This window comes from Pelophylax lessonae, assembly GCF_965119305.1.
Source record: "Pelophylax lessonae genome assembly, chromosome: 6".
Classification (NCBI taxonomy): domain Eukaryota; kingdom Metazoa; phylum Chordata; class Amphibia; order Anura; family Ranidae; genus Pelophylax; species Pelophylax lessonae.
In genome coordinates, this window is record NC_138773.1 from 49,617,213 (window position 1) to 49,641,603 (window position 24,391).

The 24,391-nt window shown below is 42.3% G+C and overlaps 1 protein-coding gene across 1 annotated transcript in view; it reads left to right on the forward strand.

Moving 5' to 3' along the window:
• The window catches only part of AXIN1 (axin 1), a 221,098-nt gene that overhangs the window by 26,113 nt on the left and 170,594 nt on the right, over nt 1-24,391 (forward strand). Inside the window, exon 2 of the mRNA XM_082260004.1 lies at nt 4,680-4,918. The gene's annotated coding sequence lies outside the window, so the exon portion shown is untranslated. The remainder of the gene's footprint in view (nt 1-4,679; nt 4,919-24,391) is intronic.

Consider the following 24,391-nt stretch of genomic DNA (forward strand, 5'->3'; position numbering starts at 1 on the left):
CCAGAGGACTGCTGGGAATTACATTTTCTGGATTCCCCTGGTTTACCCTTAACAACTGATAGCAGACAAATAGCATTTGAAGTCCTTGGCTCAGTCAATAATCAATCCAGGGGATGTTGGTTTTTGTGTTTTTATTTGGAACTGGGATAGGAGAAGGGATGAGTGGGATACTCCAACTATAAACTATGCACAATCTTGAGGACAACTAGCTGTAGTGTGTCGGCCGCTGCTTCACCTTGCCACTGAAGTGAAGATAGATAATGTGTTCCTGCTTGAATTAATCTTCAGGGTTCTAACTTGGCACCCCCTTTCTCACTTGCTGTGTGTGCTGACACCTGTCCACTGACTCTCCACTGGTGTAGTCCCCTTCCTGGGCAGACCCCCGGCAAGCTTCCCGGTACTCATGGACACTATTTTTCCCAAGGTTGCTCTGCCTCCAACTCCACTAGTCAGCTTTCCTGGACCTCCTGGCTCAGCTCCATACTCCTGGCTCACAAGGCCGACCGCCTGTGACCACCATCCACAGCAGCAGAAGGAGAGACGAATGTCCCCCTCCTTCTGGGACCTGGATTCCCGTCCAAAGACACCCTGTCACATGTGCCCTTGGCTTTTATAACATATCCCAGGATGCACCACTGTTTGTGCCAACCCACTGGGATAGTTATAAAAGCCTGTGTGCCACTGGCTGGGTTTCCTCCACTGTCCAACAGGCTCCCCTATTGGATACAGTGGGGACACTCCCTCAGCCCAGATGAATCACACCCTGGACACATGCAACAGACCTAACTATTAATCAGGCTCCCCTGATAAGCAGATGGAGATACTAGGCTTTACCTGCCTAGCACCTATCTAGGAGGGTGCTACATTTCAAATTGTTTTTGCCCCTTAAAATCCCACTGAGAGGGTTTCTTTCTTTCTTTTGTATAGTTACTAGGGACACGGACATCCTTACAAGCCCCTTATATACAACAGATTCTTTACATAACTAAAAGAAAAGTTTTGGCCGGAGTTGGATCTTATGGCTGCCGCATTAATTTCTATGTATAAATAATACTAAAAAGACAATAGATTTCCTCTAAGATGCAGCCACCACAGGAAATTAGCATGTGACTTTAGGCAGTTTTTAAATTATTACCGCTGCCTACTATATTTCCCTGCTGTTTTAACAGTAAGTGCTGTAATATTTATCAATGCATTGTAAAATGCTTTCATACCAGTTGTAGTGAATTTGAAAAAAACTTGGGTTGTAGACCCAGGCAGTTTTTCTCCAGGAAAAGAATGCTCAGATAAGTAACAGTTCACTCGCACGATCAGACTTTCTAAAACAGGGTTCCTTAAGCAATTTTGCCTCTAAGGTAAGTTACTCCTAACACCAATTTTTTTTTTTCGCAATCTTTGGGGGGGGGGGGGTGGATGTTCTTCCCATTGACTGCCAATGTGGGGAGCATTTTTCCCAATGTAAGGCGCATTCTTTACACTGACCACCAATGTAAGAGGCATTCTTCCCACTGATCTCCAAAGTAAGGAGCATTCTTCCCACTAATCACCAATCTAAGAGGCATTCTTCCCACTGGTCACCAATGTAAGGAGCATTCTTCCCAATAATCACCAATGTAAGGGGTTTTCTTCCTGCTGACCACCAATATAAGGAACCTTAGTCCCACTGATCACCAATGTAATATGTATTTTCCCACTGACAACCAATGTAAAGAGAATATTTTCCAGGTACCACCAATGTAAGGAACATTCCTCCCACTGACTGCCAGTGTAATAGTGCCCTCTTGCCCTGACCTACAATATAAAGGGGTCCTTCTCCTACTAATTCTATTAATCCCACAAATCCTAATTTAAGATTATGGTGATGCCATGCTAACAACAGAATCACCCAGGAAAAGGGAACCACAATGGAGTTACTCTTGCAGGTCAAGAATGCTACAAACTTTCACTCAGTAGCAAGGAGTGACATCACACTGGTCCAGCTAGAAATACAACTCCAAAAAAATTTAAATGGTCTGTAAGCAATCGAGTTGATTCCAACGACAGAATTGTTTATCTGATTTGTTTTTTTGGGTGGGCAAAGAGCAGGCAATATCTTCCTGAATCCTGCCCACCCTATCCTCCTTGTCAGAAGTAACCTGAATATTAAAAGCATTTATTATATGGGATGTTTATGGGTACCCCTAAGGTGCCAAAAGTAAGGTACATACATGCATACACACCAACAGATACTGTATCTTTTCAAAGATCAATCACTAAGGGCCTATTTAAATCTATGTGTTTGAATAAGGGGTGTGTTTTTTTGCAGCTTTAGGCAGGTGTGTTTGTCATGCGTCAATGTACGTGTTCTTTGTTGATATGATTTTTCATTTGGATTCCCAATGTATTTTTGAAGACCATTTAGAGTCGACAGAGTTAACAACCATTGTCCAAGGCTTGTCAAAACCTGATGTCATCCCCTTAAAAACCAACATGTCATATTTTTAAAAACGCTGTGCTCTACAGCATAGGGATGGCAGTAGGCTCTATCTCTTTTATGCGGAAGTTGGACACATGTTATGGCCTCCTTGGGATGGAAGCATGATCACATTGCCTGCTGAATAAAGTTCTCAGGCATTAAATGTTTCTGAAATTTGAATGGTCCATATCTGTTGTTGGCATGCAGATGCATAGTCCAGTGAAGATGGTCAGTGTTTATAGAGGCATTAGCTGCATAGAATACCATCTTTCTGGTATTTTGATTGGCACATTTAGCCTTAATGCTGTAAAGGTATCTTTACCTTTAAAGTTAACCAAACAAAAAAAAAGCATAAAAACAGTTTGAGCATTTCCACTCTTCTTCAATTTCAAAAGAATTCCCAAAACTCTAATTTCGATTGTTTTTGTCTACGGTGTCATGTGAAGGAATTTCCTGATTGATGGATTAAACATAATTTGATTACTGCATCCTGCCCCTGGACATTTCTGTATCTTTATAGTTATTGGCGGTGGCTAGAGCCTGCCTGACTGGTTGAGGGGAGTTGGATCATTTTAACCTGTAGCTTTCCCCTTGGATTGATATACTGTATAGATATATGCAACTTTTATAAATTTTGTGGAAAAAAATTTAGGTTTCTCTGATTATGAGTTCTGGGTCTTAAGGCTCGTACACACTATAAAAAAATCGGGCGAACATTTTCGTCCAAAGAATTTTCGTATGATTTTCGAATAGTGTGTACACATCTTTCGACAGCTGATTCCGACATTTTGTATGAAAATTCCTAAAGGGACAAACTTCAAAATGTTTCTAATACAGGAACAGAACAAACGATTTTCACTTAATGTTTACCGTTTTCGTATGATTTTCGTACAAGAAAAATCAGAAAAGAAAGACTGCACATGATCAGAAACAAGAAACAACAAAAAAGCTTTTGTCGTACGAGAAGTTTCGTACAAATTTTTGTTTATCGGTTCCGAATTGCTGTGAAACAACAAGGAAAATCAGATGATCATTCACCCCATTTTCTTATAGTATGTACCCCACTTTATAGTCCAGAGGATTTGTAGAGCTTTGGGTACAATAAAGCCTCCATTCCTAGGTCCACATCCTACCTTGTAGCCAGAGGCTTAACCAAAAGGCCCCCGGTGCAAGAAATCATGAAGGCCCCCCCAGACCCCTGGTCAGGGCCCTTCCCTTTAAGCCTGGGGCTCTTCCCACTGATTCTGGGGCCCTTTAATCTTGTTGCAGGGCCCTTTATTACGGTCCCACAGCAGGACCCTTTCACAAGTTCTGCAGTGGGCCCCCTTCCTGCCATCTTGGGGCCTCCCCACGGTGGTGGAATGCCAGGTCCAAGTGGCAAGTATGAACATTGCGATCCTGGAAGTTCACCCACTGGTGTCAGTAGTTTTTATTTTTTGGTATTTTAATTGTATTATTTTTACCATTTTATCTTATTTTTTTACAATGTCACTGACTCTGACTCTGTCCCTTCAGAAAAGGAAGGAGCTGGTAATTTACCGACCCCTTCCTGGTTCTCAATTGTGACACTTCCCCTGCAGCACCCGGCAGGAGAGGGGAGGGAGCACAGTGAGGGGGGGGGGGGGGACCAGGAGAGCACACAGGGGCCCAGAGACAGCAGAACACAAGTGAACTGGATAGGAGTGGCGGGGTCAGCATACAGAGGAACCAGTCTCCTCCATGCTCCTCCTGCAGCTACAGGGGAAAAAAGGAGGACAGTGATTTCCCTACATGCTGCCGCGCCGCCCCTCCTATCCAGGTATACAGGGGAGCCGCACGGGCCCCTGGAGCATGGGGCCCCGTTGCAATTGCAACCCCTGTAGTTACGCCCCCTGCTTGTAGCCAAACCTTGTATTCATCTCAGGGCTTTATTTTTCACACACTCTCTCTGCTGTGAGAGCCTGCTGCTGGGTCAAAAGTCTAACTGTCAACAGAACATTAAAAAAGGCGCAAAGAGGGCACCATGTTAGCCAGGAACTGTCCTGAGTTTAGTTAATGTATAAAGTTTAAGCCGCAGTCACTACATACATTACCAAATATGCTTCATTTGATACATTTGTTTCTGTGCCTCAATCAACATACATCTATAGGCTGAGTTTTTACTTTTTTATCAATTGAATGAACTCAGTATATACACAATGTTTTTTTGATTTTTCATTCCTTTTACTGTTCATTTTCCATGCAGTTTAACTGTTCCTTTCCTCCGCCTGCTCTGTTCGAACGATTTACCCCATCGTGGAGAAGAAAAGGAAAAAAGAAAAAACAGAAGGACAAAGGGAGCAAATTCAAGAGGAAAAACAGTCAAAGCAGACAAGGTACCAAAGAACGTATTTTCCAATAACAGCCGCAAAGTCTGGATGGGATTTATGTGACACTTGCAACTAAAATTATCAAGAAATGGAGCTGGGCAACAGCAGTTTGGAGGTAAGCGCATGCCAATTTTCTTTGGTAAAGTTCTATCAAATAACTGACATGTAGATACATACTATATTATACTATTACAAACAGAGTTGGACAAAAACTACTAACATGTGTCAAACAAGCCAGTCTGAAAGCCAATGAACATTTATAAAGATTCCCTTTTTGCCAATTGGCAAGATTGGTCAGCTTTGAATCCCTATTGATCCAATGTTCTAAAAGATCCACAATACATATCTGAAGCTGCCACCTCAACCATCTCTGTAAAATGATTGTTTATTAAATGTCCAAGACTGAGCTGTACCTTAAGTAGGTGATGCATCCCGCTATGGAAGAAAGGTGACTATTAGGGTTCAGGTTTGCTACTGCCATAGATTAGTGGTCAAGCCCTAAGATTAAGATTTGCAAAGTTCACTAATTGCAAAGTTTTGGGTATAAACATTGCAGGTCAGCTGCCAGAAATAAGGAACATCCTTTAACGGAGTGCAAAGCCTTTGTACCGAGTCACAGTTTTGGCATTAGTACATGTCCCCCTTGGCAGTACCCTCATCCCATGCCTTTTGATTGACAATAGCTTATCAGCTCATCAAATGGCTAGAATGGAATAATAAGTACCCCTCCCCCTTTACCGCTTTAGACTTCAATAAAGTTTGCCACAAAGTTCAAAAAATTCAAGGATTGCTCAAAATTTACAAAACATTCAGCAAACCACATTTGGTTATCCCTAGGGACCATTGTTTTTACGTACTGGTAGACATGTAGCTGTTTAGCCTGCCTGGTCATTCAGCTCTTTGTCAATAATTTCAAACTATACACTCCTACTCAGCAGTAGACAGACAAGTGTAGAGGTTTTTCACTTTGTCAATGAAGTAGAAACTTGCTGTAAGTTCTGGATAGTGTGGGCGTGTGGCAAAGAGTTGGAAGATTTTTTCTTACTTTGTTTTCTGGACCACACAAGATCTAAGGTGAATCTTCCTGTTCCAGTAAGCATATTGTTTTCTGTATCCCCACTGAAGACATTGTACAAAGTTTACATACATAAAATATATAACTATTCCAGATGGTCTTCCTGATCACTCAGTGGCTACGGATGCACACCTACTAGAATCTGTTCCTCACCATGGTATCTAGAAACAAACAAGCTGTATTTCCAATGTTTTTTTTCCTTGGTATCAAACAAGGCTTTTTGCAAGTAATGCAAACTCACAAAGCCAGTCTGTGACCACATTGCTTACCGCCAGACTTTCTCCTACTCCTTCAATGCCTTTCTTCCCATTATGGTCATGATTGTCAGGAGGTAAGAGGTAATACATACCTGTAGATGTATAGCTGGTCTTTCGCCACTAGAATTTTGTCCGAAAGATGGTGTTTTCAAAACATTCATTTGATTATAAAAGTTAAAGGGGGACAATTCAACTATCATTTTTGACTAAATTTGAATATCTGATGGCATATCTGCTCCATGACACACCTTTATCTAACGAAAGGTACAAAAACTCACTGTTGAAACATCTCCTAATGGCTGCAAAGGCTTGTATTCCAGCACTTTAGAAGAGTACAATCCCCCTGAATAAATCTCACTGGCTAGCTAGAATCACAGAAATTAAGTTAATGGAGGACCTTACTGTGTGTGGATCCCTGAAGAAGCCACGTGATGCGGAAGTGGCGTAACGCGTAGGACGTTCGGACCGGAAGTGACGCACACATGCGGAAGTGAGGACTGCGATCCCACTCCGAGATTTCTATATGCGCTGATTTTCTCAACAAATGTGAGTTTTTTACTTATAAATAAAAGCACCTTTACTGCCATGATATACTTGCACTATTTTGAGCCTTTCTTTTGAGATCCTTTGGTATCACTGAGAGTCTGGAGAGGGACTAGGGAGCCCACCCACCTGCAGTAGCCCAGACATCAGGCCCTAGTGGGATACAGAGCTGGACTGGAGAGGAGCCTCTGGATTAAATAGAAGGCCTTTATCCCTATACCTTGAGGTGAGCGGCTAGGACACTTAGAGGGGTTGAGGAGAAGCACCCCACCACTTTTGGGCACAGTGTTAGGTGAAGGAGCATCACCTGTGAAATCCTCCCACTGTATCACCAATTGTTTGGACTGTTTCACCCATATTACTGTGGAGCACAGAGGACACTTTATACTGTTTATTTTCACATCAATATATGCACTCAAGCACTTTTACCTGTCACCATTGCATGTTTAGCACTTTAAGAAGTGTTTTTATATTTATATATTTATTTATGGTTTTCTTTTAAACTGCTTTGTCAGGATTTAAGCACTTTGATATTAAGACCATTTGCACCTTATGTTTGTTACACTTATTTGTGGAAACCGTCTATATTATTTAGTCCACCTCACACTACTGATAGGCATTCACACTAAGCACAGTTCATGCACTGTTAACCCAGAAGCGCAGTAGCCCCCACCTTTGTATGATTTTGACACTGTTTGGTTATCAGTTTTGGTACTAGCAGCATCTGGGACTAACATTTTGTCCCTCGGAATATATACATCTCCTAGACAGCGCAGGACTCAACACACATAACCAGTCCCATCCAGCTTCACAGGGGTTATTTCCTGCCCCTAGATCCTTGTCTTGCCAACAGAGACCTCTGGTGTGTGGTCAGGCAAAGAAGGGGATCCAGTTTCCCTTCATATCTCCTTTCCCTCCCTTTCCCTTCTTGATCCCCGATTCCCCTTTCTGCCACCCCCCCCCTTTTTTTTTGTTCCTTACCTCCTCCACTTTCTTCTCATTCTCTAAAAGTGTCTGCCTCTAACTTAAGAAAATTACAAGAGCGGCACTTGCCAAGATGTTTTTTTAGTATACTACGTAGAAGGGTTCCGCATATTCCTGTTTTCAGCATTTGTGTAATGTTGAAGAACAGATGTGTTACTGTATGTTTACATTTGTTAGTTTTTTGAACTATGTTTTGTACCACTGTATGCACACATTTCTGATTCTGTAACCTTTTGGCAATGTCGTATCCTATAGAATTTTTAAAGAAAAAAAAGTTTTATGGACAAGGATGGAAAATTTTTGGCAAATGTAAGGGAGCAAATGTATTTCCAACCATTAAATTTGATACAGGCCAAGAAAAATCACTAAATCACTAAACAACTCATCCACCATTGAGCTAAAGAAACCCCATATCACGATGTACTAGCTAGTCACCTCAGCTTTCTTGGTTTCTTCAGACCCGCACAACTGTCCTGACTCTCCCAGTCCTATGGGGAAGAAGTTCCGCCAACATAGGGTCTTGTCTCCCAAAAATGTCACCCCACCTGGCTGGAGCCCACAGCTAACTCCGCACACTGACTGTGTGTTCGAATGGCAGCAGCTGCAACTCCCTCTGCTCAGAGCTACTTCCAGAACACCAGTGTACTCACCCAGGCTGCAGGCATCTGGCAAAGCCCAGACACAAGATTGAAGGTTCCTTCCCACCCAAGAGAAAGCTGGGCTCTATGTTTTCTCCGGATTTGGTAGTTCCAGATCGGGGCCTGGAGTTTAAAGATTCCAAAGTGCCTTGGGTGGTAAGAAAAATGTAACCACTTCCCACCCAAGGATGTATCCTTGAATTTCAGTCGTTATACCGGGACAATGCCTGCACCTACAGGCATCAACCTAGTACCATTGTTTGCAGCCGGCAATTCTGTAGAAGGCAAAAGTGATCTGAGTGGCTTTAGCGTGACATGTTTAAAGCGTGACATGTTAGTGATCTATTTACTCGGTGTAACATCCTCTTTCACATTATACAAAAAATTGGGGCTAACTTTACTGTTTTTTTCTCATAAATGTGTTTTCTTTCCAAAAAAATTGCATTTGAAAAAGCGCTGCGCAAATACTGTGTGACATAAAAAATTGCAACACACATAATTTTAGTCTACAGGGTCTCTGATAAAAAAAAAAAAATATATATATATATATATATATATATATATATACATACAAACCCAATTCCAAAAAAAGTTGGGACACTGTACAAATTGTGAGTAAAAAAGAAATGTACTACTTTACAAATCTCATGAACTTATATTTCATTCACAATATAATATAGAGAACATATCAAATGTTGAAAGTGAGACATTTTGAAATGTCATGCCAAAAATTGGCTCATTTTGAGAGCTACACATTGCAAAAAAGTTGGGACAGGTAGCAATAAGAGGCTGGAAAAGTTAAATGTACATATAAGGAACAGCTGGAGGACCAATTTGCAACTTATTAGGTCAATTGGCCACATGATTGGGTATAAAAAGAGCCTCCCAGAGTGGCAGTGTCTCTCAGAAGTAAAGATGGGCAGAGGATCACCAATTCCCCCAATGCTGCGGCAAAAAATAGTGGAGCAATAACAGAAAGGAGTTTCTCTGAGAAAAATTGCAAAGAGTTTGAAGTTATCATCATCTACAGTGCATAATATCATCCAAAGATTCAGAGAATCTGGAATAATCTCTGTGCGTAAGGGTCAAGGCCGGAAAACCATACTGGATGCCCGTGTTTTTCGGGTCCTTAGACGGCACTGCATCACATACAGGAATGCTACTGTAATGGAAATCACAACATAGGCTCAGGAATACTTCCAGAAAACATTGTCGGTGAACACAATCCACCGTGCCATTCACTGTTGCTGGCTAAAACTCTATAGGCCAAAAAATAAGCCATATCTAAACATGATCCAGAAGTGCAGGCATTTTCTCTGGGCCAAGGCTCATTTAAAATGGACTGTGGCAAAATGGAAAACTGTTCTGTGGTCACACGAATCAAAATTTGAAGTTCTTTTTGGAAAATTGGGACACCATGTCATCCCACTAAAGAGGACAAGGACAACCCAAGTTGTTATCAGCGCTCAGTTCAGAAGCCTGCATCTCTGATGGTATGGGGTTGCTTGAGTGCGTGTGGCATGGGCAGCTTACACATCTGGAAAGGCACCATCAATGCTGAAAAGAATATCCAAGTTCTAGAACAACATATGCTCCAATCCAGACGTCGTCTCTTTCAGGGAAGACCTTGCATTTTCCAACATGACAATGCCAGACCACATACTGCATCAATTACAACAATATGGCTGCGTAGAAGAAGGATCCGTGTACTGAAATGGCAAGCTTGCAGTCCAGATCTTTCACCCATAGAAAACATTTGGCGCATCATAAAGAGGAAGATGCGACAAAGAAGACCTAAGAAAGTTGAGCAACTAGAAGCCTGTATTAGACAAGAATGGGACAACATCCCTATTCCTAAACTTGAGCAACTTGTCCTTTCAGTCCCCAGACATTTGCAGACTGTTATAAAAAGAAAAGGGGATGCCACACAGTGGTAAACATGGCCTTGTCCCAACTTTTTTGAGATGTGTTGATGCCATGAAATTTAAAATCAACTTATTTTTCCCTTAAAATTATACATTTTCTCAGTTTAAACATTTGATATGTCATCTCTGTTGTATTCTGAATAAAATATAGAAATGTGAAACTTCCACATCATTGCATTCTGTTTTTATTCACAATTTGTACAGCGTCCCAACTTTTTTGGAATCGGGTTTGTATATATATATATATATATATATATATATATATATATATATATATATATATATATATGATGTTTGGGGGTTCTAAGTCATTTTCTAGCAAAAAAAAAAGTAGATTTTTATATGTAGGAGTAAAGTGTCAGAATAGGCATGGGAAGGAGGTGGTTAATCCTATGTCCAGGCTTTGCTTCATTCTTACAGCCTGTGTAAGGGAACAGGTGTGGAGGAGCGATATAAGCCAGATCTGAGTACAGCTCAAGGCAGTTGCTGCCATGTGGAGACAGAGCCCTGAAAGGAGACCTGGTTGTTCCTATCAGAGACTACATCCCTTGTAAGGGGGACTTCTTGCCCAAGGGCCTGGGGAAAATGGGATGGCTATGTGGGCCTGTGAGACCAAGAGAGGGTCTGGGAGGTCGAGAAAGCTGAGGCAGCTTGAGGGTCTAAGGGGGCTGGAAGAAGTCTGGAATTTTCTGAGAGAGCAAGCAAACCTGATGGGGAGGGAGGAGAGGGGGTCTGGAGAGCCCTTTTTGAATACCAGAAGTGGGCCCATGCAGTCAGGTACTGAAGATGTAAATTATTTTGCCAAATAGTGCTCAATCGGGTAGATCACTTAACTCACTCAACTGAGATAGTGCAAGTGTGTTATAAGTGCAACAAATATTTCAATAGCAAAAAGCCAATTATTGTTGAACTGATTGGTGGATGCCTTATAAATATAATCCTGAAAATATTCTGAGATGATTATGTAAGCCCAAAAAATGTGTGTGTGTAAGATGGGGGGTGGGGGGGGGGTTTATGTGTGTCTGAACTTGAGATGGTGGAAGTTCAATGCATTCCCAGTTGGTAAAGCATTCTCATCAGCTTCTTGGGTAAAAGGCGGCAAGCTGTGAAAATGTCACTGGGGTCATGGCTTAAAGGATCTTAGCATACTTTAGAACTACAAGGATAGAAGGGTCTTGACTCAGCATTGTCCCTCACAGACGGAAGCCACATGTAAAAGGCTGCAGGGCTCTTGTTAAGCCAGTGGAGTCAAGGCCTGGAATAATGACTGAGGTGTGAAAAGAGATTCACCTTGACTTATTTTGCCTTTGATTCGTACACTCTAAATGTGTCACGCCGCCAAAAAAGGGGCTTTGTACATTACGTATCTATTTCTGTGTCTTTCCCGGTAGCTCCACAGGGAAACAGCTGTGATTCAGAGAAAGAAGCAAGATACAGAAATATGAAAACACTTTCACAGTGTATCAAAAGCCAACTTTTTTTTTTTCTTTTATATAAATAGGCAAGGGTTGCATGCAACACATGTGAGCCAGCTGATACTTTCACTTCCAATTCCGAACCGTCAACAATTTTATTTCTCTATGAGTGTAGGATCCTGATGCAACTCATGAAACCCTGATGAAGGAGGACTGCTTCTATCTCCACAAATATGTTAAATCGTATTGTATGGAATAAAAATTCATTACTTTGGACTTTGGAGTCATTGTTTCGCCAACTTTAGGCTTCTTCGGGGGATTAGCGAACCACTAGTTGTTTATTTTGTATGTAAAAGACTAAAATTTCCATCAAAAATATAATAAATATTGCATAACATAATTCATAATATATTTGATTCATAAAGAATACAATATGTATTCTTTACGTATTAAATATATTATGGATTATGTTATGCAATATGTATTATATTATTGGTGGAATTAGTTTTTTTGACATAGTAAATAAACTAGTAATAGTTTATTAATAATCTAATCTAACCACTAATAATCTAGTGGTTCACTAATCCCCTAAAGAAGCCTAAAGTTGGCAAAATAACCATGTGACCACCTTTGATGTGAATACAACATTGTACCAGATCAGAGTGATGACAGTTGTTTAATTTTAAATATATACTTTTTTTATTGTTGTAATAAAATGTGAAACTTTTATATCTTCGAATTTTCTCTAAAGGTCACAGTTAAAATCCCAATAAATACCCTCTTTTCTTGTTACATATTTTTAATAGAATATTTGAATAAAAATGATTGAACCAGAAACACTTAGTATAGGATGCCAGGAATGGGTCCTGGATGGTAGATATGTGGGTTTCGGGGTGATCTGTTTTCTCAGGATTTTAAAGTCCGTATATGGATCCCAGAATTTGGAGGCTCAGTGAGACTTTGTAAGGGAAAGAACATCCAACTCTGACTACAGGTACTTTGGGGGTGAGAGGTTGTGATGCTCAAGATGGGTCTAGAGCAAGAAGCAATAAAAGCAGCCAGCAGGGGTCGATGACATGTTGAGTGGAACAAGACACAGTTGCAAGAGAGCTGTGGGCTGTTTGTCTGCTGGGATGCTGCTAGGCTATTTGTGACCTGGGGCAGATGGGGACTTTAAACCTTGCTGTGGGACAAGTTCATGTTGGCGGTGAGACAAAACTTTGTTTTATACCAGGGTATATGGACAGTTTTTTTTGCTTAATGCTGAAGATAAGCTAATTTGTTGTCCTTTTTGGAGAAACAAAAATTGTATTTGTTTTACAAAGACATGGCTGGCTAATGATTTGAACCCTAGAATATACCTTGTTTCATGTGTAGCTGTACTGTTCTATGGGAAGTAAAAAAAAAAAAAAAAAAAAAAGTTTTGGCTAGAGATATTCTTCAACCCTTTATTTCCATTAGAACAAAGATTTGGTTGAAATTTAAATTAAACCACAAAGCAAGCAAAGCCCCATCAAGGACTTTTTTTTAAATGTGACTACAGGCTGGAAAGTGCCCGTAGAGACTTATAGCTGTAGTATGTTAGCAAAGCCACTTTACTAGGGGTGCTTGTGACAGATGACTACACAGGTGGAAAATTGGAAGACAGTTGTCACCCCATAATAGGAAGTGCCTAAACAAGGACTTTCATCATGGGGTCACCAGGGATTATTTTAACGAAAGCTGCATATTTAAACGGATTGAAAACAACTTTTGAAAATAAATTACGAATGTATTTTACCTTTTCTGGTTCCTCTGTTCCTCCCTCACCAACCTGATAATGAAATGTTACAATAAAACCTTTCCATTCACCTTACATACCTTATCATGGCTGGTGGGAGGGGCCGACAGGAAGTTTCCTGAAAACATCACAGTGCCCTGCCTCAGAGGTGAAACTAGAACCTTCAGGGCCCCGGTGCAAGAAACCATGAAGGGCCCCCCGGACCCCTGGCCGGTGCCCTTCCCTTCAAGCTTGGGGCTCTTCCCACTGATCCTGGGGCCCTTTACTCTCGTTGCCGGGCCCTTTATTATGGTCCCACAGCGGGACCCTTTCACAAGTTCTGCAAGTGGGCCCCCTTCCTACCATCTCGGGGCCTCCCCACTGTGGTGGAATGCCAGGGCCCGGTCGCAAGTGTGACCTTTGCGATCCTGGAAGTTCACCCACTGGTGTCAGTAGTTTTTATTTTTGTTTTTTTAAATGTATTATTTTTTATCATTTTATTTTTTTACAATGTCACTGACTATGACTCTGTCCATTCAGAAAAGGAAGGAGCTGGTAAATTACATAGTTACCCACCCCATCCTGGTTCTCTATTGTGACACATCCCCTGCAGCAGAGGGGAGGGAGCACAGTGGGGGGGGGGCCAGGGGAGCACACAGGGGCCCAGAGACAGCAGAACACACGTGAACTGGATAGGAGTGGCAGCATACAGAGGAACCAATCTCCTCCATTTTCCTCCTGCAGTTACAGGAGGAAAAAGGACGACAGCATTTTCTCTATATGCTACCCCCGCTGACCCTCCTATCCAGGTGTACAGGGGAGCCGCAGAGGCCCCCTGGAGCATTGGGCCCGGTTGCAATTGCAACCCCTGCAACCCCTGTAGTTACGCCCCTGCCCTGCCTCAGTACTCCTCTCAAGCAACCTCATCCCTGATTCAAGTAGTCAGCCAGCTCATAGGATAAATTATGCATTATCAAAAGGCCTTGATGGGTGGGTATCAGTATGTAGAAGTGGGCATTCTTAGGCAGGTTGTATTTGCATGTAGACCACTCTAAGAAATGCCTACATGTGATGCTGACCCTCCATGATTGAAAGAACCGAAATTCAATGAATGAAAGAGGTGGGCCAGGAAAAGTCCTGGCGAGTAAAAGGCTAGATTAAGTGAAAATTCCCCAGCCAGGCAAAGCGGTGAGCTTTAGCTGACTTGCTGCAAATTCAAATGCACTGCGAGAAATTCACAGTGTTCAGTGAAATTAGAGTAAGTCATTTCAGTACAGGAGAGGAGCCGGTACAACTGTGCAAGACTGAAGGCAAGCTGGAGGTTTTGTTTAAGGCTCATATGAGATTTTATTGGTTGGGTTTACAGCTTCTATAGGTGAAATTATTTGTAATTGTAAAAGTTTAGAAGCAACGATGAAGAAAAGACTGCAAGGTCATTCTATTTGACATAAGTTATTCCATGTGCATGACTTTTCTGTGTGATCTTTAAGCTGTGGATGTGACCTGAAAGCCACATAGCTTTCTAATAGCAGCTGCTGAAAAAAATTTACAAGGCTCCCTGTGCTCCATCATGAATGACCTGTAACTGGATCCACCCCAACTGGATCTGAGGCTAACAAGGTTATATGGCAGCAAGATGTGCCGAGAGTGTAATATTCATTCTCCCTGTTCCCTGCATGAGGTCTGTCAGTGTGCAAAATGTACATAGTGGAGACCTCCCTGAGAATTCAACCAGAGCTTGGGGCCAAACCAATAAACTACAACTTAAATAACTGTATGAACTGTTTAAACAATTTGTAAATCTGTTCAGCCAGTCCTGTGATTGGCATAGCACTGTCACAATGCATTACCAAGAGGGTGACACCAATGCTTAGAGACCTCAGCTTTGATTTTACTCTAGTTTGACCTGTCAAGTTGAAATGTCAAAGTGCAATGTGAAAAAAGGGGTGAAGAATTAAAAAGTACCAAATCAAACCAAACCCATGACACCGGGAAAATTCTTTCTACAATTTTGCAGCATTAAAAATAATTGGTGATGCTTTACTTCGGGTGGCATAAAATGTACAGAACAGTTGATTTTGCTTGTTGTACTCTGGCACAGGCATTGGAATGAGAGTGCTTGTATTCAGTACTGAAGCTTTCACTAACCCATTAGAAAATGTCTTTGTTTTTAGGGGTCTAATCCCAACATGGCTGCATATTTTCAAGCTTTTTACCTTTATTTGTACCTGGTGATCCTGCCAGTAACACTCCTCTTGACACCAATGATTATGCTAGCTGTCTGTAATGGTGACACTTTCCGCTGGCCATCAATATAAGCACCATTCTTACCACTGACCACAAATGTAAGGGGGCATTCTTCCCACTGACCATCAATGTTAGGGGCATTCTTCCCACTGACCACCAATGTAAGGGACAATCTTCTCATCGACCATCAATGTTAGGGGCATTCTTCCCACTGACCACCAATGTAAGGAGCATTCTTTCTACTGACCATCACTGTAAGGGACTTTCTTCCCACTGACTGATGTAAAGGGCATTCTTCCAACTGACCACCAATGTAAGGGGCATTCTTCCCACTGACCACCAATGTAAGGAACATTCTTCCCACTGTCCACCAATGGAAGAGACATTCTTCTCATTGATCATCAATGTCAGAAGCATTCTTCCCACTGACCACCAATGTAAGGGACATTCTTCCCACTGATCACCAATATAAGGGACATTCTTCTCACTGACCACCATTGGAAGGGACATTCTTCCCACTAATCACCAATATAAGGGGGCATTCTTCCCACTGACCACTAATGTAAGGGGCGTTCTTCCCACTGACCACCAATGTAAGGGACAATCTTCTCATCGATCACCAATGTAAGAAGTATTCCTGGCACTGACCACCAATGTAAGGGGGCATTCTTCCCACTGATAACCAATATAAGAAGCATCCTTCCTACTGACCACAAATGTAAAGGGGCATTCTTCCCACTGACCACTAATATATGGTGTATTCTTCCCACTAACCACCAATGTAAGGGGCATTCTTCCCACTGACCACCAATTTTAGGAGGCATTCTTGCCACTGGCCATCAATTTAAGGCGCAATCTTCCCAATGTTACAGGACATTCTTTGCACTGTTCAACAAGATATAGAGGAGGGGGGGTGGTTATACCATTGATCACCACGATGGTGCGGCTACTATACCATGAGCTGTAGATATATAAATTTTTAGTAGAGGTTCTACGAAACCTAAAAAATTGTTTCAAAGGTTCCATCACATTAAAAATGATGTTGAGAAAGGCTGGTATTGATGGTCTCTTGGTATCTGATGCTTTGCTTGCCTAGTCCAAACCCTTTTCTGTCATTCTTTCTCCTTCCCCCTATAACTTGGTGCAGCTACTTGCTCAGTATGCAGCTTATGCAGCCCATCTCTGGTATGAAGTCTGTGCTGTAGCCGGGGCTGTAATATTCTGGATGAGATCATCCAGGGAAGGTAAATATGCTTAAAACAAGAAAAAAGAGCTGAAGATGTTTTCACTGTTACAACACAAACTTCCTGTACAAAGTGGTGTTTATTTTTAGTAAAGAGCTGATCTGAATAGTTCGACTTAGAGGACGTTCTTTGTGCTGGGTGTAGAGAAGCTCATATGCCTAGCTGCTGGTCAAGCCTACAGAAAGCAGAGGTGGAAATCAAAGTATTTATTTTAACATCTGAAACCGAGAGCCAACATAAAATCAGTGGAATGAGTCAAATTATATAAAATGTTTAAAGCCTATCCCTGGTGAAAACAAGAAATCCTCTATATTCTGCACTGGAAGAAATGTTTCATCTGTTAATATAACCTTTTCATTTTGTCTCCTTTCCCAGAGGCGATAATATGCAAATTGCTGACCTCTAAAACTAGACAACCAGAAAAATGTGTTGTTTCTAATGTCCTTGCTTTAAGCTGGCACTATGGCCCAAACTCCACAACCCATGTCAAGTTCAATTGCTGACTGTTCCCCAGTTAGGAGGCTCACCTTCACTTTTTGCCATCAATACCATTGTAAAGTAAAGGGAAAATCTAACACTTTCCAACATTCATAAAGAACAAGGGTGAAAAAGAACAAGAGTAGAGGATGGATCCACAATAGCTCAAAATTGATGTGCTCCACAAATATTTAAACAGAATAAAAGTGAATAAATCAGATGGCATACACCTACAGATCCAAAAATAATTGAGCCCTGTAATTTCAAAGCCATTGTTTCTTATTTTTATAGACTTAAGGATCGGGATAGTACCACTGGATTGTCGTAAGGCAAATGTGGTGCCTATATTTAACCACTTTGCCGCTGCTCACTAGAGCTCTACTGCGGCAAAGTGGCTCGATAACGTCTGGCGACGTAGAGCAGACATTCCCCTCTCTCGGCGGCACGCGCGCGCCGCCGGAGGCTCGCTCCCGCTGTATTCAGTCACAGCGGGAGTCGGGCCAGGGGAGAAGCGGCGGCGATCGCCGCTGCTCTTCCCCGATCGTCGGGAAATCGAGTGTGGAGATCCGCCTGCTTGTGTAAACAAAGCGGGCGGATCTCCTAAGTGACAGGCAGAGTCAGATTGCAGGGCTCAGCATAGCTGAACCTGCGATCTGTCCTTGTGTCACATAGTCCCCACCCCCCACACACGTCAGTAAGCACCAGGCATACATTAACCTCTTGATCAGCAATAAAAATTAACCCCTTCCCTGCCAGTGTCATTTTTACAGTAACAGTGCATATTTATAGCACTGATTACTGTAGTAATGTCACTGGTACCCCCAAAAGCATCAAAAATGTCAGTCAAGTGTCCGATCTGTCTGCCGCAATGTCGCAGTCCAGCAAAAAAAAACGCAGATCGCCGACATTACTCGTTAAAAAAAACCCACCAAAAATGACAGAAATCTTTCCCTTAGTTAGTAAACGCAATAACTTTTGCGCAAACCAATCAAAATACGCTTATTGCGATTTTTTTTACCAAACATAGGTAGCAGAAAACAAATTGGCCAAAAATTAAAAAAAATTTAGATTTTTACATTATTTTGGGGGGAATTTCATATAAAAAAATGGGAAAAATATTGTTATTTTTTCAAAATTTACGCTCTTTTTTTGTTTATAGCGCAAAAAGTAAAAATCGCACAGGTGATCAAATACCACCAAAAGAAAGCTCTGTTTGTGGGAAAAAAAAGGACGTAAATTTCGTTTGGGTCCAGCGTCGCATGACCGCGCAATTGTCAGTTAAAGTCGCACAGTGCCGAATCGCAAAAAGTGGCCCAGGCATAAGACAGCAAAATCCTCCGGTGGTAAAGTGGTTAAAAAGAGATCAAAGTCTTTACCAAGTAACTATAGACCTGTTAGTTTAACTTCTATAGTCGGGAAGATACTGGAGAGTTTAATAAAAGACCACATAGATGAGTTCTTGCTGAAAAAAAATATTTTAAGCAATAGACAGCATGGATTTATGAAAGACAGAAGTTGTCAGACAAATCTAATTTCTTTTTATGAAGTAAAACCTTAGACAAAGGAGTGGCTGTGGTCGTACTATACTTAGATTTTGCAAAACCGTTTGACACAGTTCTCCACACACGACTAATGTGTAAGGTAAAGTCTACAAGCTTGGAAAACTCTGTTTGTAAACGGATAGAAAAACGGCTAAAAGACCGTATTCAGAGAGTAGTGGTTAATGATTCTTACTCTGAATGGTCTAAAGTTATCAGTGGTGTACCCCAAGGTTCAGTGTTGGGACCCTTACTTTTTAATATATTTATAAATGATATAGGGTCTGGGATTAAAAGTAGCATATCAGTCTTTGCAGATGACACCAAGCTATGCAGTGGAATAACTTCTTGACACGATGTCTCCATCTTACAAGCTGACCTCAATGCACTGTTTAATTGGGCAACTATGTAGCAAATGAGGTTTAATTTTTGATAAGTGTAAAGTTGGGGAGGTGGTGTTTAGGACTTTTGAAACAGGCATGTGTTCAGACAAAGGAGAGCTGTTTTTGGAACACAAAAGAAACAACGTCTGCTTAAGGCCCCTTTCACACCTAGTGGTCCGTCGGCGACTCAGTTTTTCTCAGCGGGGGATCGCGGATCGATCCCCCGCTGAGCAGGCGGATGGCTGCTCTGTCTCTGCGCTGTGTGCGAAGACAGAGCTGTCAGGTCCCTGCTATTCTCTATGGGGAAATCGGATCCGATCCGCTAGACAGATGGAAAATAGGGTTTCCATCCGTCCAGATTTGACGGATCGGATCGGATGTCAGCGGACATATCTCCACTGACATCTGATGCCCCATAGAGATGCATTGGGCATCCGTTCAGATCCGCCAAAAAAATGGACAGGCGGATCTGAAATGTCCGCCTGTATGAAAGGGGCCTTAGACTTTATCTGAGGATTTTGGAGAAAGCAGTCCATCTCCATAATAAGAAGCTGAGTAACTGTTTAGGATATTTATTGCATACACATTGTACATGCTTATTTGAAGATAATTAGCTTGTGCATATTGTAGGTATATTTTCGTAACTATGAACTGTGTGATGTGCGGGATGTTCATAGGGAAGAAAAGCATTGAGGAAAGCTAGGCCACTACGAGAAGTAGAAATGTATGAATTGTAATGATTGCCTGTGTATGGGATCCAAAGGTGGATTGTATCAGTTGTGGATATTTTAAACTGATTCCTGACAAATGTCCTCATACAAGTGTAATATTATCTCTCACCCACAGGTGGTTTAGTGAGCTTTTGATGTCGTGTATTTAAAAATGGCTGCTGCATATTCAATTGACCATGTAGTTGTGGGGGGGAAGAGCAAACATAAGTTGATGACCTCATTCACAAAATTACCTGTGAGTGGTCAAGAGGAATGATTACATCCTGTGGATGGTCTCTGGTATACAGAACTATAAAAAGGGTCCATAGCGTGAGGAATAGGCTGTTTTTTTTGGAGCTGTGGAAAGACCAGGCATGCAGCCAGGATTTCTTATTGTCCTGTTCCTCCAGCTATCCAGTGTAAGCTGTTGATATTTAACTACCAGAGCTAAGTATTATTTGATATTTTGGGATATTGGAAATAGGAGTGTATGTTTAGGTTGTGATATTTTGTGTAATGTTTATGGTAACTTTCATGTGTAAGAAGCTTTAAATATTTTGATGTTCAGTAAAGTTTTGTTTTATGCTTTTTATCAAAACTACTCTTGGTGTGTCTGTTCATTTTAAATATTCACTAGATCAGGGCTTTCCAAACTTTTTTGGGCCGAGACATACTTCTGAATACAGTTATTTTTCGGGACCCACTTGCTTGTAATTGAATATTGTTAAGTGCTACAGAATTTGTTGGTGCTATATAAATGCAAATAATACTAATGCATATTTTAAAGGGAGGGGGATGTTAAATTAAAAATATCAATCTACTACTTTTCAATTTATTATTGAATACACTTGCCAGATGTTCTAAGTGGGGGGTCAGAAACCTGTGGCGCGTGTGGCATATAAGCGGAATTATAAGTAATCAGCACCCTCATAGACAGTATGAGGCAGGCAGAGGACAGAATTCAACCACCCCAGGACAGTGATCAGCAGGCTATATGGCACTCACACTCCTTCCTCTCCCAGCAGTCCACAATGAAGGTAAAGACCTTGTTTGCCCTCTCCAGGGCCCAGCACCCCTCACCCAGAGTCTCCATGATGAGGAGCTCTATGCTGGTCTTGGTGTCCTGGCTCTTCTCCTTCAGATACTCTACTGGGGTCACAGAAGCTGCCACAAACTCCTGACCCTGCCGGACTACCTGGTCCTCCTATGACACCGAGGCTGCCGTCTCTGCCCGCTATAGCTGAGAGAATCCTGCCACCAGTCTAGCCACCACTGCTGCCACCAGCAGGACAGAGGAGCTGGCTCTGCACCCCATGAACATATCCTACATGCAGATCATCCTCCATAAACTGCGTGGGCGGGGTCCTGAATCCATCGTGATTTGACAGCCAGAGCTCTCTGTAATTTGTGCAGGCTCACACAGCACAATTTAAGCAGTGATTTCCGGCTCACCGCGACCCACTCAAACGCAGCTCGCGACCCACCAGTGGGTCCCGACCCACAGTTTGGGAACTCCTGCACTAGATAGTTCAGTGGCTGTCCAGTATAGCTTCATTATAAATTTAGTTGTTGCCACATTTGATACACTATGGATCTCCCAATGGGGACACATGTTCCCCTTTTTCTGGATTTCCTCTCACTTCAAACAGCTGGCACTAAACCAGCCTTTCTCAATCTTTTCACTCTAGAGCGGAATTCTCCAAACATTCTAAACAAAGGGCTAATTTACTGTCCTTAAAGGAGTTGTAAAGTCAGAAGCTTTTTTATCCTAATGCATTCTATGCATTAAGATAAAAAAAACTTTTGTGTGGAGCAGCCCCCCTCGGGCTGCTCCACACAAAAGCTCTCTGTCCAGTGATAGCTCTCTGTCCAGTGATGTCCACGAGTGTCTCAGTTTTCCGAATTCTCCCTCCTGATTGGCTGAGACACAGCAGCGGAGCCATTAGCTGTCACTGCTGTCAATCAAAGTCAGCTAGCCAATCAGGAGAGGGGACAGGGCCGAGTTGGGGCTCCGTGTCTGAATAGACACAGGGAGCTGTGATTCGGCTTGGGTGCCCCCACAGAAAGCTGCTTGCTATGGGGGCACTCAACAGGAAGGAGGGGCCTGGATCACAGAAGATTCACCCAAGAAGAGGAGGATCCAGGCTGCTCTGTGCAAATCCACTGCAACAGAGCAGGGAAGTATAACATGTTTCTTATTTTATTGGAAAAAAACGAGACTTTACAATCACTTTAAGACTTTTGGGGGGCCTGGACTATGGCCATTTAGGGGAAGGTTTTGATGTCAATGCCCCATCTTTGATGTCAGTGGGAGGACTTGTGCCCTATCATTGGTGTCATTGGGAGGAACTTTGCCCCAATATTGGTGTCATTGGGAAGAATAGTGCCCTTTCATTGGGATCAGTGGAAAGGAATTATACCCCATTGTTGGTATTAGTGGATGAAATTGTGCCCCAAGGGCTGGATAAAAGCAATCAAAGGGCCTCATCTGGTCCTCAGGCTGCAGTAATTTTCAGGTCTAGGGGACCCCTGCTAAAACCAATCAACTGGTGGTTGGTGGGAATAATGCCCCCCCCCCCTTTGAGTGGTAGTCAGAATCCCCCCCTTACAGAAAGCTAAAAAGATCATTCATGTCATGCAGCTGGCTCTTTTGAATGGCTTGGTCCTGGAACTGTACAGGCATCATCAAATATGAGTTCAATAAGCCACACCCCAAGGAACCCCTAGAAACCCCTGGAAAAACCTTGTGTTCCTCACTAAACAGCTGGCAAAAACAATTTCTATGTTGTCTGTGTCCTGTTGGGATTGTAAACATTGAATCTCACCAGCAGGTCACTGTTTGCTGATGAAGGGGCTTAGTGCTCCAAAATACTTCTTATACTGTAAACATTAACCACTTTACCACCGGAGGATTTTGCTGTCTTACATCTGGGCCACTTTTTGCGATTCGGCACTGTGCGACTTTAACTGACAATTGCGCGGTCGTGCGACGCTGTACCCAAACGAATTTTTTTTCCCACAAACAGAGCTTTCTTTTGGTGGTATTTGATCACCAGTGTGATTTTTACTTTTTGCGCTATAAAAAAAAGAGGGACAATTTTGAAAAAATAACAATATTTTTCACATTTTTTTTATATGAAATTCCCCCCCCCCCCCCAAAAAAAAATGTAAAAATCTAACTTTTTTTACATTTTTGGCCAATTTGTTTTCTGCTACCTATGTTTGGTAAAAAAAAAATCACAATAAGCGTATTTTGATTGGTTTGCGCAAAAATTATTGCGTTTACTAACTAAGGGAAAGATTTCTGTCATTTTTGGTGTTTTTTTTTTTAACGAGTAATGGCGGCGATCTGCGATTTTTCTTGCGGGACTGCGACATTGCAGCGGACAGATCGGACCCTTGACTGACATTTTTGACACTTTTGGGGTTACCAGTGACATTACTACAGTAATCAGTACTATATATATGCACTGTTACTGTAAAAATGACACTGGCAGGGAAGGGGTTAATTTTTATTGGTGATCAAGGGGTTAACGTATGCCTGGTGCTTACTGACGTGTGTGGGGGGAGGGGACTATGTGATACAAGGACAGATCGCAGGTTCAGCTATGCTGAACCCTGCAATCTGACCCTGCCTGTCACTTAGGAGATCCGCCCGCATGTGTTTACACAAGCAGGCCGATCTCCACACTCGATTCCCAGACGATCGGGGAAGAGCGGCGGCTCCCCTGGCCCGACTCCCGCTGTGACTGAATACAGCAGGAGAGAGCCTCCGGCGGCGCGCGCGCGCTGCCGAAAGAGGGCAATGTCTGGTGACGTGGGTCTACGTCGCCAGACGTTATCGAGCCACTTTGCCGCAGTACAGCTCTAATGAGCAGTGCGGAAGTGGTTAAAGAGCTCTGTTTTTAGCTTATGAGGAGCTGGTGAGACTTGAATGTTGTAAGATCCTTATATGCGCCTACAGCTGTTAGTTTTCAGTACAACCCTCAAATGGCGGGCTAATAATCATTTGTAGTGCACGTTCCTTTAATTTGTCTCGTCAGGGAGATTACCCTTATGTGCTGCTACAGTAGCTTGCCTTTTGCCTTCTTCACTGTATTTATCATGTTCCTCTGTTCCCCCTCCTGTTTTGGTGCTATTTAGTACATTCTTTAGTAAGACACTCCCCCCCTCCCCCACCCCTCTGCTCAGTTGTTAGTTTCACTTTCGAAGCAGAGACAGGGTTAGGAAAGTCATTGTCTTCTTACACTTTAAAAGCCTGGAAAAACATCTAATGTACTGTAATTATCTAAAGCAGTGGTTCTCAACTCCTGTCCTCAGGATCCACCAACAGGCCAGATTTTAGGCATTACCTTGGGGAGATGCAGACTAGAATACTGCAATCCACTGAGCA